This window comes from Sminthopsis crassicaudata, chromosome 3 (genome assembly GCF_048593235.1).
Source record: "Sminthopsis crassicaudata isolate SCR6 chromosome 3, ASM4859323v1, whole genome shotgun sequence".
Classification (NCBI taxonomy): Eukaryota; Metazoa; Chordata; class Mammalia; order Dasyuromorphia; family Dasyuridae; genus Sminthopsis; species Sminthopsis crassicaudata.
Genome location: NC_133619.1, coordinates 615302937 through 615320320, shown reverse-complemented (window position 1 = coordinate 615320320; position 17384 = coordinate 615302937). Strand labels below are relative to the sequence as shown.

At 43.8% G+C, this 17384-nt stretch overlaps 1 protein-coding gene across 13 annotated transcripts in view; it reads left to right on the top strand.

Moving 5' to 3' along the window:
- CROCC (ciliary rootlet coiled-coil, rootletin) overlaps nucleotides 1-17384 on the top strand; it is an 81757-nt gene that overhangs the window by 12966 nt on the left and 51407 nt on the right. The gene's annotated exons all lie outside the window — the stretch shown is intronic.

The window sequence follows — 17384 nt, the reverse complement described above, 5'->3', positions numbered from 1 at the left end:
TTCTCTCGGGCAGCGCTCTGCCCTTCGAGGCAGCAGGGCGTGGTGGGAAGGGCCCCCGTTGGGGGCTCAGGGGCCAGCTCTGAAATGTGCTCACGTCACAGCCACAGGTGGAGCGCCGCTCACTGCAGCGAGGTGGCGGAGGCGCGGGCAGTGGGCAGTGCCTCGCCCCAAAGTCCCGCAGCTCACGAGCCGGGTTAGACTCAAGTCTTGGTCATTTCACTTCAAGGATTTTGTCTTCCCCTTTCTTTCGACCTCGGCCGCAGTGGCTGACCAAGCCTCTGACCCTTCTCAGCAGCACACTTTCAAATGCACAAAATCCATGGGATTATAAAAGATTAATGGTAAATGGAATCATGTTTCTCCTGCAAGGCCTCCTGGAATTTCTCCCTGGTGCTTTGTCTCTAGCTTAAACACCTCTGAACCACACTGTGGCTCCGGGTATGTCGCAGTCCGTCCGTGCCTCAGTTTTCTCAGCTGTGAAGTGGGAGTAGCAGTGCCCATTCTCCCCCCCTTCCTGCTGTGGGGAAATCAGAGCTTTGTAATCCCTTCTGAAGCTGTGGAATCACGTGTTTTCTAGGGAGAGGAGACTTTGCTCATTGGTTCTAGCCATTCAGACTCTCTGTGACTCCATCTGGTAAAGGTGCCGGGCTGCTTTGCCATTTCCTTCTCCGGCTCGTGTTACACATGGGGAAACTGAGGCAGCCCTTGAGCTCGGCTCTTACTGAGTCCTGGCGGAGCCGTTCTCCATTGCCACCGGGCCGCAGCCCCGCACGGGGCCCGTTACGGCCCTGTTCTTTTTGCTCGGAGGTCCCTCCCCCAGCTTTCGATCCTTCGCCCACCTCGTGGGGTCAGTCAGTCCCCGCAGAGACTAATTGAGGGGCTGGAGATTCGGGGACAAAAAGTACGGTCCGGATCCCAAGGAGTCGCTTTCTGCCGCCCGCGGGCAGCCAGGGAGCAGCTCTGGGCCCGGAATCGGGAAGAGCAGCTTCGGACGCCCCTGTGTGTCTGGGCGCGTTCTGCCTCAGTTTCCTCAACTGTAAAATGGGAATAATAACAGCATTCACCTCCTAGTGTTCTTGTGAAGATCAAGGGAGAATAATGTTTGTAATGGGTCAGTATCTGGCATGTACTAGGCACTTAATGAATGCAATGGAAATGCTATGTATAAACGTAGGAATATTTGTGAAATACACACAAAGTTTGCACATACATGTATGACACACGTGTGTATATATACGTGTGTGTGTACCAGTGGCTGGGGGGGAAGGGCCTCGGGTAGGGAACAGCCTGGAAGCAATCCCGAGAGGTGGAGGTGAGGAAGGCGGGACCTCCCCGCGCGGGCTCGGTGCTGGGATGGGAGGTGGCCCAAAGGAGCAGCCTGGTTCGGTTCTGACAGAACGGGGCCGGGGGGAGGGGGAGTGACCCGAGCTGAGGCTGGGGGCGGGGCAGACGCTGACCGCTCACGCCCAGGGCCCTGATGGTGACGGGAAGGCCGGAGCCTCCTGAGGGGGGGGAGGCCTTTGTCTCAGGAGCAGCCCTTGGCCGGCAGCACGGTCGGTGGGAGGGGGGTGGGGAGGAAAGCAGAGAGAGACGGAGATCTCCGTTGTCCGGCTCGGTCACACTTCCCCAGGGGTCACCGGGGTGTATGGTACCCACATAGTTAGAGGTGCAGACCCCCCGACACACACTGCGTGTTCAGAGGGAGCTCCCATTGTCCTGGACAGAGACCAGGCAGACCTGCACAGCCCCGGGGTGATACCCCCCCCCACAGGCCTGCAGAGTCTGGGGGTCAGGAAGGTCGGCCCGGACCTGTCGCGGGGGAGGGGGTGGGTTTGACCGGCTCTGATTTGAATTTTCCCCTCCCCCATCTCACTGAACGCTGTGCTCCCCTTTCCTACACACATACAGCTTTTCCTCCTCCTTTTGAGGCCCACTTGAAGCTGGCCCTGCTGGGGCTCCCTAGTGTCCATGGCAACAGGGGGTTGGATGAATTGAATGGCAGTTGCCAAGGTAGCAGTTGCTATGGGAAACAGCAAACTTCATTTATCCCTGGCTCGGTGAGAGCCCCCCTGCCCTCTTGAATTAAATGCAAGATTCAGAAATGGGTTTTGTGAGAGAAGGAGTCAGGGGGAGGAGGGATTTGGGGAGTGGGGAGAGGAATGAATCCCTTAGTCCCCAGCTGGGTAGCAGCCACATAGCGCACACACCCAGTAGCTGCATCTCTAACCTCTCTTCCTCCCTCCTCCCTTTTTCCTTCCTTTCCTCCCTGCCTGTCTCCTCTCTCTCCTTCCCTTCCTCCTCCCCCTCCCCCCTCTCTTTTTCTCTCTCTGTCTCCCCCCTCAACCCATACCCGGATAAGTCTTCACCTGCACGCTCACAGCTCACATACCAAACCCTCACCACGTACGGCGCCCCCTGTGGACCCCCCCCCCAGACACAGGGCCCTTCGCGGGCAGTCGTGGGTCAGACACAGCCACACAGCGCGCTCTCCGTGCCGACGGACGCCGTGCGAGCAGACCGCCTCGCGTCCCTCCCCCCTCCATCCAGGCCGAGGATGTCTGCCAGAGCCGAGGCCGCCCCACGGCCACTTGTTAAACCTCAGAAACCCCGGACACAAATTAGGGCCTGTCTATTGTTTGTGTTGTTGTCTAGGCTTCAGGAAGGGATGGAGAAATGGGAGTAGAGCAGGTTAGGCTTCAGTCAAGGTTGGATCAAGTGTCCATTTTTTCCTGGAGAGCCTGTGGTTAACCACGGAGCAGAACACTTTGTGTGCTCACAGAGGGGGCGCTCTGGGTCGTGGGGTGAGCATCTGTGCGAAGGGTCCCCACTGCAGGGCCCGAGGCGGGAACCCGCAGAAATTCCCGGGCTTGGGAAGAAAAGCAAACGCTCACCCGTCAGAATGGGGTCAGCATTTCAGGTTGGGATCTTAACTGGACACGGGCCCTGTGACATTGAGCAAAAGGTTTCCTTTTTTTGGAAATGTAAAATGGAGCTTGGGGAGACGGTCTGAATGATTTAAGAAACTGTCTCAGCTCCGACATCCCGGGTTCTAAGGGCCCTCCCAGCTCTGACCTCCTGGGTTCTAAGGGCCCTCCCGGCTCTGACCTCCCGGGTTCTAAGGGCCCTCCCGGCTCTGACCTCCCGGGTTCTAAGGGCCCTCCCGGCTCTGACCTCCCGGGTTCTAAGGGCCCTCCCGGCTCTGACATCCTGGGTTCTAAGGGCCCTCCCAGCTCTGACCTCCTGGGTTCTAAGGGCCCTCCCAGCTCTGACATCCCGGGTTCTAAGGGCCCTCCCAGCTCTGACCTCCTGGGTTCTAAGGGCCCTCCCAGCTCTGACCTCCTGGGTTCTAAGGGCCCTCCCAGCTCTGACCTCCTGGGTTCTAAGGGCCCTCCCAGCTCTGACCTCCTGGATTCTAAGGGCCCTCCCAGCTCTGACCTCCTGGGTTCTAAGGGCCCTCCCAGCTCTGACATCCCGGGTTCTAAGGGCCCTCCCAGCTCTGACCTCCCGGGTTCTAAGGGCCCTCCCGGCTCTGACCTCCCGGGTTCTAAGGGCCCTCCCGGCTCTGACCTCCCGGGTTCTAAGGGCCCTCCCGGCTCTGACCTCCCGGGTTCTAAGGGCCCTCCCGGCTCTGACCTCCTGGGTTCTAAGGGCCCTCCCGGCTCTGACATCCCGGGTTCTAAGGGCCCTCCCGGCTCTGACATCCCGGGTTCTAAGGGCCCTCCCGGCTCTGACCTCCTGGGTTCTAAGGGCCCTCCCAGCTCTGACCTCCTGGGTTCTAAGGGCCCTCCCGGCTCTGACATCCCGGGTTCTAAGGGCCCTCCCAGCTCTGGCCTCCTGGGTTCTAAGGCCCTCCCAGCTCGGACATCCTGGGTTCTAAGGGCCCTCTCACTCTGTGATTTCAGAGAGATGAGTGGATTGATATGATCACATAGTTATTAAATGCTTATTATGTGCCAGGCTCTGCATTAGGCCCTAGGGATGCTAGAAAGCTAAAAATAGGTCCTGCCCTCCAGCAGCTCACAGTTTAATAGGAATACAGCGTGCAGATAACTGTGTACAAATGAGAGGAAAGACTAACACTGAGGAGAAAGGTACAAGGTGGTCTGTTATCTGAGCCTTGAAAGAACCAGTAAAGAAAGGACATAAAGGTGAGGAGGGGGAGGATTCTAAGTTGGGGAGACAGCCAATGAAAAGGCCCAATCAGGAAAGGGAACTTGGGCCAGGAAGAGCAAGGAGGTCAGGGTCCTTGTATTGAAGAATATATTGTATTGCAGAGATGTGTGGGGTGTTAGGGAGGACTAGCGCCTCTGGTGGGAGGGCTGCTGAACCGTTCTCAGGGCTGCCCACCTGCAACATGTTTGTGCATGTAGAGAAGTTAGTCTTGACAAAGAGAAGCACCATCTCTTTATTTGAGACACGGATTAAGGAAGAGATAGTGGGGGGCTCCATCTGAGTGATGAGAGGTGAAGAAGAGGGGAGAAGAGGGACCAAGAAAATGGCTTCAATTCTTTCAGTGAAATATGAGGCAAGGTTCCCAGCTAAGAAGGGGAGGAAGAGAGAGAGCCCTGGAAGTTTGAGAAATAACAAAAAGGTTTGGGAAAGGAGCTCTGGTGAACGGGCTAAGTCACAGAGAGATTGCCTTGCCCTGGTGAAAGCCCATTGGGATTCCATGTCATAAACTTGTAGTGGACCCAGGCAGCAGCATCGTTTTGTGACTTGTTTCTTGCCTATTCAGTAGTACACAGATAGGAAAAAAGGAGTGGCAATGGATGGGATTAAGGCAAGATTAGGGCTTAGGGTCAGCAGGAAGGCAGGCAAGGCAAGGGAGACAAATGTGTTGTAGAGCTGAACTGATGGACTCAGGAGCAAAAATGGAAAAGGGAAGAGAATGCAGCCAGTGAGGAGGCCATTGCTGGAGAGAGAAATGAGGGGTCAGAGGATTAGAGGGCGCAGAGATGAAGAAGAATAGGGCCATAAGGAAAGATGGAATGATAAAAGATTATGATCAAATAAGGGAATTTCAGAGTTCATTAACAGAAATAATCATATAGCTGTTGTACACTTTAGGTGATTAATAAATGCTTGTTGAACTGAATGGCTGAAATAACCCTGTAACCTCAGTGTTGCTGCATATATAACCATCTTTCTTCCCACTGTTAGGCTTCTTTAAGTGACCTGGGATTGCTCTCTGACTTTGGGGCTAGTCCTCGGCCTCCACTGACCCCTGGTTGGTAAGGTACTGAAAGTTTCTATGCTTTCTGTGCCCGGAAGTTTACAGAGCACTTTCCTCCCTAAGTAGTAGGGAATGCAAGTATTATCCCCTCTTTTTGTAGATTGGGAAACTGAGACTCAGAGCAACTAAATGACTTTTCTTGGGTTCCTACATCTAAATAAGTGTCTTAATTTATTTTGTAAAATTCAATTTTTAGGTTCCAGGTTTTATCCTTTCCATCCCCCACCTATTGAGAAGGTGAGAAAAGCACAACCCATTGCAAATCTGTAATCCTAGAAAACAAATTCCTTTATGAGAGAGACAAAGACACTTGAATACACACAGGCTGAGAAACAAGAGAGACAGAAAATAGGGCGTCAGTCTCCACTCTTGAATCTATCAGTTTTCAGTCTCAAAGTGGATAGCATGTTTTCTTATGCATCCTTTGCAATTGTGGTTGATCATTGTGTTGATTAATTAGGTTGATTTCAAAGTTGATTTTAAATCGTTTACAATATTATAGTCATCCTCTTCTATTTTATGAGTGAATTCATCCCATTCACAATCATAGTTATAACTATGTATTTTCTTCCATCTTATCTCTTATACTTATCCTTCTCTTTTTCCCTGCCCCCTCTTTATTTGTGATTAATGTCTCCTTTAATCTAATCTTTTCCCCTAGCATTCTCCTTTTTTTTTTTTTTCTATTTCTCTGTTCAAGTGCATTTCTGTATTTGTATTCTTTTCTTCTTCGCCTCTTCAGGTGAGAGTAAGGTTCAAGTGCTTCCTCCTCTTCTGTTCCTTTTATTAAACTCTCCATAAACATAAATGTGAGATAATTTCCCCCATTTTCCCTCTTTTCCCTCCTCCCTCAAAACATTCCTCTTTCTCACCCATTCTTTTTTTTCTTTTGAGATAATCCAAACACAACAGAATCACACCTAGATTTCGTTTAATTACATTTTCTCTATAACTGCTGCTGCTGATAAAGTTCTGATGGGCTCCATGTATCATCTATTGATTTAAGTATGTAAATACCCCTTTATGATTTCTTAAGAAGTATTTACTTTTTTTTTCCTTCTTGATCCCTGTGTTTGTATGCCAAATTTGCTCAGCTCTGACCTTTTTCTCAGGAATGCTTAGAAGTCTATTTCATTAAGGTCCTTTTGGCCTCATGGAAGAAAAAACCACTCTTCAGTTTTGTTGGGTATGTTGTTCTTGTAAACTTAGATCCTTTGCCTTCTGGAATATCCTGTTTCAAACTTTTTACTCCTTTATACTTATGAGTGCTAAGTTTTATATAATCCTGAATGTGACTCTATGGAACTTAATTTTTTTTTTCCTTTCTGGTTGCTTGCAGTACTTTTTTTTTAATGATTTTTTTTATTATAGATTTTTATTTACAAGATATATGCATGGGTAAATTTTCAGCATTGACCATTGCAAAACCTTTTATTCCAACTTTTCCCCTCCTTCCCCCCACCCCTTCCCTCTGATGGCAGGTTGACCAATACATGTTAAATATGTTCAAGTATAAGTTAAATACAATATCTGTATACATATCCAAACAGTTATTTTGCTGAACAAAAAGATTCGGACTTTGAAATAGTAGTACTTTTTTCTTAACCTGGAAATTGTGGATTTTGACTATATATTATTACTGGAAGTTTTCATTTTGGAATCTCTTTCAAAAGGTGATTGGTGAATTCTTCCAGTTTCTACTTGTCTTCTGGTTCTAAGATATTTGGGCCGTTTTGTTTTATGATTTTTTGAAATATGTCTAGACTTTTACTTTGTTTATGACTTTCAGATAGTCCAGTGTTCCTAAATTATCTCTCTTCAGTCTGTTTTTCAAGGTCAGTTGTTTTTCCTATGAGAAAAATTTTCACATTTTCTCGTATTTTTTTTTCAGTCTTTTGACTTAAAAGAATTATTTCTTGATGCTTTGTGGAGTCATTAGTTTGCCTATAGCCAATTCTGATTTTTAAGAGTTTTCTTCAGTGAGGTTTTGAATCTCTTTTATCAAGCTATTAATTCTTTTTTTATATCTCCCTTTTATAACTCTCCTCTTTTTGAATTCATTCTTTCATCTACTGTTCTCATTTGATTCCCCCCCTCCCGCCCCCAGGGCAGTTGGGCTTAAGTGACTTGCCCAGGGTCACACAGCTAGGAAGTGTTAAGTGTCTGAGGCCAGATTTGAACTCGGGTCCTCCTGAATTCAGGGCTGGTGCTCTATTCACTGCGCTACCTAGCTGCCCCCCATTTGATTTTTAAAACAGTTTTTTAGCTCCTTCATTAACTTTTCTAGGACTTCTTGAATTTGTGTCCAATCTACATTTTTCTTTTACATATTTTTAAGCTATTCTTTTCTTGTGGGTTTTTATGTGGAGTCCCTGTCACCATAATAGCTCTTTATGGCGGGATCTCTTTGGTTTGCTCATTCTTCCAGTCTACTTCTTACTTTGGATTTTATGTTAGTGCTGAGCTCTGTACATTTTTGGAGGGATATTTGGTCAGAGTTTCTGCCTTCTCAAGTCCTTCTGCTTTTTCAGACTCTGGGACCACAAGCTTAGTCCCCCTAAAGTGTTATGTAGGATTCAGGAGGAGCTCTCTTCACTACCTTCCTGGTCTGAGCTCTGAAAATTCCCAACTCAGTTTTGCATCTGTCTCTTTGTTTGTGGTTGCAAGTTTCAGCAGACCCCTGCTGGTGCGATCCTAGGGGGATTTGAGCCTACTAAGAGGTCCTGAGAAGTCAGAGAGACTGGACTGCCAGCTCCCCTTTGGTCTGGGATGCTGTGCCCTTTTACAGGGACCAGAGCTACCATTGGCTTCCTGCTCACTGCCAGTCTTGTGATTGTACCCCTTCACCCTGGATTCATGACTCCGAACTGGATGGCAGACCTAACAGATGACCCCAAAAGTTCCTGTACCTAGTACTTGCTCATGGATCCTCTGGGATCTTTCTGCCTAGTGCTCAGTCTGTGGGTACTGCAGTGCTTCCTTCTGTTCCTGACCAGATCATGTTCCCAGTGTCTGGAGGCCTCTTTATTCATCTCCCTAAGCTGTCCTGGTCTGAGAAAATGACTCATTGTCCTTTCTTGGCTTTACTGAGCATAATCCAGTCTCATGCATCCTTTAGATCTCTGGTGAGTTGAGCATGGGTGTAAGGTAGACTCTTAATGGTTTTTGCCATCTTAGTTCTGTTTCATGCAGTTAAGTGTCACTGCACTGATTCTTGAGTCTCTTATCTTTCCCTTATATTGTGATGTTTCTTATAACTACTCACATTTTCCAGGAGCTGGAAAGCTTGTAAGATTCTTGTCTTACATTGAAACTGTGGGGTATATTACAAGTTCTATTTTATAGATGAGGAAACAATTTAAAAGTTAGGTGGATAGAATGGTAGACCCGAAATCCAGAGACCTGAGTTCAAATCCTGCTTCAGATACTTACTAGCCGTATGTTTCTAGGCAAGAAACTTGACTTTCATTTGCCTCAGTTTCCTTATATGTAAAATAGGAATGATTCTTATCACCTACTCTCAGGGTCTTTGTCAAGATCAAGTGACATAATATTGGTGAAGTGCTTAGCAAACTTTAAGTGTTATGTAAATGTTATACAAGTATTTTGTTATTAACTATCATTATTAGTAATAGAGTGACTTTTTTTCATAGCTAGTAAAATGAAATCTAGGCAGAGCTGGAAATTAAATCTCAGGCTCTGGCTACAAGTCTGATATTTTGATTACTTTGAATGAAATGTTAACCATTTACTATGTACCAGCTTCTTGTTAAAGTCTGAGAATAAAATTTCTCAGACAAAGAATGTTAGGCTCTCCCTTGGAGGAGCTTACCTCCTAATGTGGGCAAACAAGACAAAGTTTGGAAAGTTACAGGGATGGTAAGTGGGGATATGGCAGAGCAAACTGAGGAACCTTAGTAGTGAAGCCGTTAAAAAGCGAGTCCTACTATTCCTTAAAATAATGAGAATATATTTAAAACCTTCAGTAAACATCATATGTAATGGCGATAAACTGGAACCTTTCCCTGTAAGATCAGGAGTGAAACAAGGTTGCCCATTATCACCATTACTATTCAATATAGTACTAGAAACGTTAGCCTCGGCAATAAGAGCCAAGAAAGAGATTCAAGGAATTAAGAGTAGGAAATGAGGAAATCAAACTATCACTCTTTGTAGATGACATGATGGTATACTTAGAGAACCCCAAAGACTCTGCTAAAAAGCTATTAGAAATAATTCAGAATTTTAGCAAAGTTGCAGGATACAAAATAAATCCACATAAATCCTCAGCATTTTTATACATTACCAACACAATCCAAGAGCAAGAGATACAAAGAGAAATTCCATTCAAAAAACCGGTCGATAGTATAAAATATTTGAGAATCCATCTACCAAAGGAAAGTCAGGAATTAGCAAAATTACAAAACACTTGCCACAAAAATAAAGTCAGATTTAAATAATTGGAAAGACATTCAGTGCTCTTGGATAGGCTGAGCGAATATAATAAAGATGACAATACTCCCCAAACTAATCTATTTATTTAGTGCTATACCAATCAGACTCCCAAAAAACTATTTTAATGACCTAGAAAAAATAACAACAGAATCCACATAGAACAACAAAAGGTCAAGAATTTCAAGAGAAGTAATGAAAAAAAAATTAAGTGAAGGTGGTCTAGCTGTACCTGATCTAGAACTGTATTATATAGCAACAGTCACCAAAACCATTTGGATTTGGCTAAGAATTAGACTAGTTGATCAGTGGAATAGTTAGGTTCACAGGGCAAGATAGTGAATAAAAATAGCAATCTAGTGTTTGACAAACCCAAAGATCCCAACTTCTGGGATAAGAATTTATTATTTGACAAAAACTGCTGGGAAAACTGGAAATTAGCATGGCAGAAAGTAGGCATGGACCCACACAATACCACATACTAAGATAAGATCAAAATGGGTCCAAGATTTAGGCATAAAGAACGAGATCATAAATAAATTGGAGGAACAGGGGATGGTTTACCTCTCAGACTTGTGGAGGAGGAAGGAGTTTGTGTCCAAGGGAGAACTAGAGATCATTATTGATCACAAAATAGAAAATTTTGATTACATCAAATTAAAAAGCTTTTGCACAAACAAAACTAATGCAAACAAGATTAGAAGGGAAGTAACAAATTGGGAAAACATTTTTACAGTTAAAGATTCTGATAAAGGCCTCATCTCCAAAATATACAGAGAATTGACTTTAATTTATAAGAAATCAAGCCATTCTCCAATTGATAAATGGTCAAAGGATATGAACAGACAATTTTCAGATGATGAAATTAAAACTATTTCCGCTCATATGAAAGAGTGTTCCAAATCACTATTGATCAGAGAAATGCAAATTAAGACAACTCTGAGATACCACCTCACACCTGTCAGATTGGCTAAGATGACAGGAACAAATAATGATGAATGTTGGAGGGGATGTGGGAAAACTGGGACACTGATACATTGTTGGTGGAGTTGTGAAAGAATCCAACCATTCTGGAGAGCAATCTGGAATTATGCCCAAAAAGTTATCAAACTGTGCATACCCTTTGATCCAGCAGTGCTACTCCTGGGCTTATATCCCAAAGAAATACTAACGAAGGGAAAGGGACCTGTATGTGCCAAAATATTTGTGGCAGCCCTTTTTGTAGTGGTGAGAAACTGGAAGATGAATGGATGTCCATCAATTGGAGAATGGTCGGGTAAATTATGGTATATGAAGGTTATGGAATATTATTGTTCTGTAAGAAATGACCAACAGGATGAATACAGAGAGGCTTGGAGAGACTTACATCAACTGATGCTGAGTGAAACGAGCAGGACCAGGAGATCGTTGTACACTTCAACAATGATACTGTATGAGGATGTATTCTGATGGAAGTGGACATCTTCAACATAGAGAAGAGTTAATCCAATTCCAATTGATCAATGATGGACAGAATCAGCTACATCCAGAGAAGGAACACTGGGAAATGAGTGTAAACTGTTTGCATTTTTGTTTTTCTTCCCAGATTATTTTTACCTTCCGAATCCAATTCTTCCTTTGTAACAACAACAACAAAATTCGGTTTTGCACTTATATATTGTACCTAGGATAAACTATAACATATTTAATATGTATGGGAATACCTGCCATCTAGGGGAGGGGGTGGAGGGAAGTAAGGGAAAATTCGGAACAGAAGGGAGTACAAGGGATAATGTTGTAAAAAATGTTATAATTATAAAATTAATAAAAAAAAAAAGCTAGTCCTAGAGCCTCAGTTTCCCCAACTGTAAAGTAAAGCTAACAAAAGTACCTACTGCCCAGGGTTATAAAAAATGCCCATTTTTGCTAGTACCTACTGGCCAGAGTATAAAATTAGATAATATTTATAAAGTGTTTATTACATAGTAGATGATTAAATACAAGGTAACTTGGGGAGGGTGGGCATTAATAATTGGGCCAATCAAGGCTTTATGTAGAAGACGGTATATCTTTTTATTTTTCCAATATAATCATACATATATATATATATACACACACACAATTATCTTGTTGCATAAGAATAATCAGATCAAAAAGGGAAAAAGGAGAAAGAAAATAAAATTCAAGCAAATAACAACAAAAAAAGTGAAAATGCTATGTTGTGATCCACACTCACTTCCCACAGTCCTCTCTCTGGGTTCACATGGCTCTCAGGATGGTATATCTTAAAGGAAGAAGGGCATTCTGTGAAAAAGAAGTGAGAGAATCATTCTAAACATGAGTACCAGTTTTTCTGGACCACAGTGCAGGAAGAGGGGGACCATATAATGAGAGTGGAAAGGTCATTAGGGATTTAAAAGCCAGAGGTTACCTTTGTTCCTCGAGCCATTGTTATTGTGGGGGAAAGGGAGAGATAACATGATCAGACCTATGTGAAAGATGAATTGACATGGAGAGAGCCCAGAATCAGGGAGAAATTAAGTGACTGTCAGTCTACAGTGAGGAATTGAGAAGAGTGTCAGAGTTACAAGCCTGGGAGACTGAAAGAATGGTGGTGAATTCAACAGAAATGGATAAGTTTGGAAAAGGGAAGGGTTTGGAAAGAAAGAGCATGAGTGTTTTTTATTTGTGGAGTTTGAGTTGTCTTGGGAAATCTGAAATATCATTTAGTATGAACTGCCTATGGGCAGTTAATGATGAGGGACTGGAGCTCAGGAGAGAGGGTAGAATTTGATATATAGAACTGTGAGTGATTTTCCTAATAGTGACAAGCCTACAGATGCTGATGAGAAGACAGATACAAAGAGAAAAAAAAAACAGGAGAGACATACAGAAAGAAAGGGGAGAGGGAAAGAGGAGAGAGAAATGGAAAAAGAGAAAGGGAGAAAAAAGAGAGAAGAGAAAAGGAGAAAGAAAGGAAAGAGGAGAGAAAAAAAGAGAAGGGAGGGGGAAAGATAAAAATGAAGAAAGAGAGAGAGAGAGAAAGAAGGGAGGGGAGAGAGAGAAGAGAGCCAAAGGTGAAGTTTTGGAAGGTACGTATGGTTAGAGGATGATAAACTTGCAAAGGAGACAGAAAAGGTCAGATTTCTTTGAAACTATTTCAGGGTAGAACAAGAATCAAGAAAGTTCAGTATCATGAAAATCCAGTGTGGAAAGAGAATAAATTGGCAGAGGAGAAGGTAATCAATAGTTTTAAATACACATGAAGTGTAAGAACTAAAAAGACAAGATAAAAAGATAAGGATTAACGAGATTTTTTTTTGTTTGCTTGTTTGTTTTGTTTTGTTTTAGATTTTGTTTTCAAGTCTGATCCCCCCCCCCATACTTCATCAAAGAAGCAAGAAAAACGAAATCAATAATAAATAAGCCTTTTTGAACAAATGAAATTCCTGAATTGGTCCAGTCCATTCCCTCCCCTCCCAAGCCACGGTTCTCCCTGCCCTGACTCCATCACTTCTGTGTCAGTTAGTGGGAAGCATGTTTCATCCCCAGTCCTCTGGAGTGGTTATTGTGTTAATCAAAGTTCTTCCCTTAGGCTTCCAGTTACTTATTTTTACATTGTGGTTGTTTCTGTATACATTGTTCCCTTGTTTCTTCTCACTTCATTTCGCATCAGTTCATACAAGGTTTCCCAGACTCCCCAAATCATCCCCTTTGTTTCTTACAGCACAATAGTATTCCATCACCTCCTTGTAACTTTGGAGAGAGCAATTTCAGTTGATTGATGAGGTTAGATAGAAGCCAGGTAACAAAGCATTGAGGGATGAGAGGAAAGGGAATGGAGGCAACGAGTGGAGACAACTTTTTCAAAGAGTCTGGCTGAGAAAGGGAAGAAAGTTACAGAGTGAGAGCTTGAGGGAAATCTAGGTAGTTAGATAGCATATTCAGGAAAAGCTGGGTTCAAATCTGGCCCCTAACGTTTGCTAGCTGGGTGACGCAGGGCAAATCACTCGCCTCTTCCTGCCTCAGTTCCCTCATCTGTAAAATGAGCTTACAATAATAGCATTGACTTCCCTAGATTGTTGGGAGAATAAAGTGAGATAAATATTTGTAAACATAAAAAAATGGCAGATCTTTAAATTGCTATATAAATGCTAGCTGTTATTAGTAGTGAGGTTAGTTGTAGGATAAAGTAGGATATGTTTATAGGCCGCAGGAAAATGTCCAGTAGACAAAAAGAGATTGAAAAAGGGGGGGGGGAGATTGTGATCGAGAGGGCAGTCTGTTGGAGGAATAGCAAGGGATGGGGGGAAAGACTCGTGTAGAAGGGTTAGAAAGAGGAACACTGGAGAAGAAGACAAGGAGAGAAAATGGTGCTTCGATTTTTATAGGAAAGTAATATGGGAAGACCTGGGATTGATGAGGGGAAAGGGAGGTGTGCGGTTGGCTGTGTACGGAAAACCAAAGGGGAGAAAGACAGGACACAGCTCCTGCCCTGTAGGAGCTTTCATTCTCTTTGGGGGAGACCACACGATCCAGGGGTATATAATGCATCATAGGTGCAAACAATAGCAATTGTAGACAGAGTACTCTAGGAAGTCCTGAGGAGAGAGCTGACCCTAGCACCGGGAACATCGGAGCTGGGCTCTGAGAGGCGGGGATGGCGAGGGGCCCTTGTGTGGGAGATAGAGTGCCGGGCTGGAGTGCAAGGAGAATGTAGGACGGACTGAAAAGCACCTGCCAATGATTCCTGTGACATCAGCTGGCCAGAGCCTAAGGGTAGGCTGGAGAGCTTGGACGCTGTCCCCGGAGAAAGGACAGAGCCATGATGATTCTGGATCAGGACAGTGACATGATATGGCTGGCCTTGATTGTAGGATAATTAATCTGATAGTAGTGCAGAAGATGGAGTAAACAAGGGAAATAATGGAAGGGGAATTTATGGACATGAGAATTTATTACATGTTCTTTTCAAGTTTTTTTAAATTTTAAACTTAAATACAAAAAGAAAAAAAAACATTGCCATGTACACAGCAGAACATGAGAGGATTCAAAATATAAAGCAGTACATTTCCATTTCAAGATTGCACATTGTGTTCAGAGCTGTCCATCTTTTTTTTTTTTTTTTTTTTTTGCTTCCTTGCAGGTTTTCTTTTGTTCTCTGCTCTGTACTTTTTACCGTATTTTCCCTTTCCCTTCCCTTCCCTCCCCCCAAGCAGGCTATGATTAATTGCAGATATATATTTATGTGTGTGTATATATGTGTGTGTGTGTGTGTATAACACTATACATAATATACATAGCTATCATACACATAAATATACCCACGTATATTCACATACATTTACATAAGACCACACTATCTTTGTTTGCCCTCTTTTTCTCTGAAGGTAGACAGTGTCTCCCTCCCAAATCTTTCCATAGTTTTCAAATCCACCAGCTCCTCCTCTCCCACACAATAGCAATATTCCAACCTTATTTTAGTCTAGTTATTTTAAATAGTCTAACATGGCTGATATAGAACATATTTCCCTATTTTTTCTTTTGATTAAATCTATTTTAGCTTAAACTTTATCTGAGATGATAATCACTACCGTTGCTTTTTTAAAATAATAAGTTCTACTGATCTTTATTTTGTATACGTGTGTATCTCACATTTTTATAACATTTCCTGAAAGCAACATATTATTGAGTTCGAATTTTTAATCTATCTGTTTCTATTTTATGGGTGCATTCATCCAATTCATATTATAAGCTATGATTATTTGTTTATTTTCTTCCTTCCTGTTTTCCTTACTCTCATTCCCATCCTATTATCTTTCCTGACTCCTCTGCTTTACTTCTACCAATATTTAATCGTCCTGTTTCTTCTACCCATCCCTCCAAGGATCCCTCCTTTGTCCTCTCCCTCAACCCTTTCCTCTTGTTCTCTTGTTTCTTTCGGAATTTAGAAGACTTTTATATCCTCCTAAATATATATGTTGTTCCCTCTTTATCCCATTTCTGTTCATCTACGCACCCTTCTATCCTCCACCTTATCCTATTCTCTCACCTTCTGATTTCTTTCTGAATTTACAAAACTTTCATACTCTTTTAGCTGTATGGTTCCCTCTTTAATTCAATCTCTGTAAGAACTGGCTTCCAGAATCAGCAGCCTTGCTCCCCATCTAATTCCTCTGCGTCAGTTCTTTCTCTTGCACCTACTTTTTACAAGATTATTACTCTTTTTACCTTTTCTAACATGGTTTTGCTTTTTAAGAATAATATACTCAGTTCTCCCCACGTCTTTCTTTCGAACTATCCTACTGCTAATGACGATCTTAGACATATGGTTTACATTTTCATGTATAAAAAAATCAGCAGTTTGTCCTTAGGGGATCCCTTGTAATTAGTCTTTGATGTTTACCTTATGTTTCTCTTGCTTTGTGTATGTCTGATTTTCTAGTAAGCTCAGGTCTTGTTTGCAACAAATTGTAAGTCTGGCAATTCGTTGAATGTTCTTTTTTTCATTCAAGATTATGCTTAACTTTGTGGGGTATATGATATACTTTAAAATTTTTTAATTGAAGCTTTTTATTTTCAAAACATATGCAAGGATCATTTTTCACCACTGACCCTTGCAAAACCGTGTGTTCCGATTTCCCTTCCTTCCCTCCACCCCCTCTCCTAAATGGCAAGTAATCCAATATATATTTTTTTAAAGTCACTAGTATGACTTGAAGGTTTATAGTTTTTTTATATAGGCTTATGTTCTGATGTGTTCTTTGTTTGGTGGGGGAGTTGTTAAGTACAGATTAAAAAAAAATTGGCCCAAAGTCACTTTGCAGAGATTGGACTCAGATGGACCAGTTAGGAGGCTGTTGCTGATGAGGGCCTTGCCTACAGTGGAGGCTGTGAGGGGAGGCAGGGGCTCCACGCCTTTGTGGAGGGGAGAATGAACAAGACACCACCATGGTTGCCTAGAGTGTCGGGTTAATATTAGACGTGGGTCAGGAAGGTTTTTCATTTAATCATTTTTTGGGTCATGTCCAACTCTTCATGACCCCATTTGGGGTTTTCTTGGTAAAGATATTGGAGTGGTTGGCCATTTCCTTCTCCAGCTTCTTTTACAGATGAGGAAACTGAGGCAAACAGGGATGAAATGACGTGCTCAAGGTCACAGCTAGTGTTTGAAACCAAATTTGAACTTGGATCTTTCTGATTCTAGGTGAACTCTCTGTTCCCTGCCTTAACTGCACTGAAATCAGGAAGACCTGAATTCAAACGTGACCTCAGATGTTTATTGACTGGGTGACCCTGGGCAAGTCCCCCAACCCCTATTTTGTTCACTTTCCTCATCTATAAAATGGGGATAACAACAGTATCCATGTTCCAGGGTTTTTGGGGGGATCAAATGAGATGCTGTTTGTAAAGCGCTTCATAAACCTTAAAGCTGTGATCGTGTGTGTGGCCGTCTCTTTGTGAATGTGTGTATGGGGGCGGGGGAAGCCTCGGCCTGGCCCACCAGTCTGCTGAGCTGCTCCTGTTAGGGTCTGTCCGCTTGGGCCATCCTCCGTCCCGCCCCTTGCCCAGGTGGGCACTCCGAAGCTGGCCCCGTTGTGTGGCGATGACGGCCATCTGAGGTAGGGGCAGAGGAGCCTGTGGGTGCAGTGCAGGTGCCCAGGTGACTGAGGCCAGAGGGGCCTGCTTCCCGGTGGCTGAGCCGAGCGAGGGTCTGATC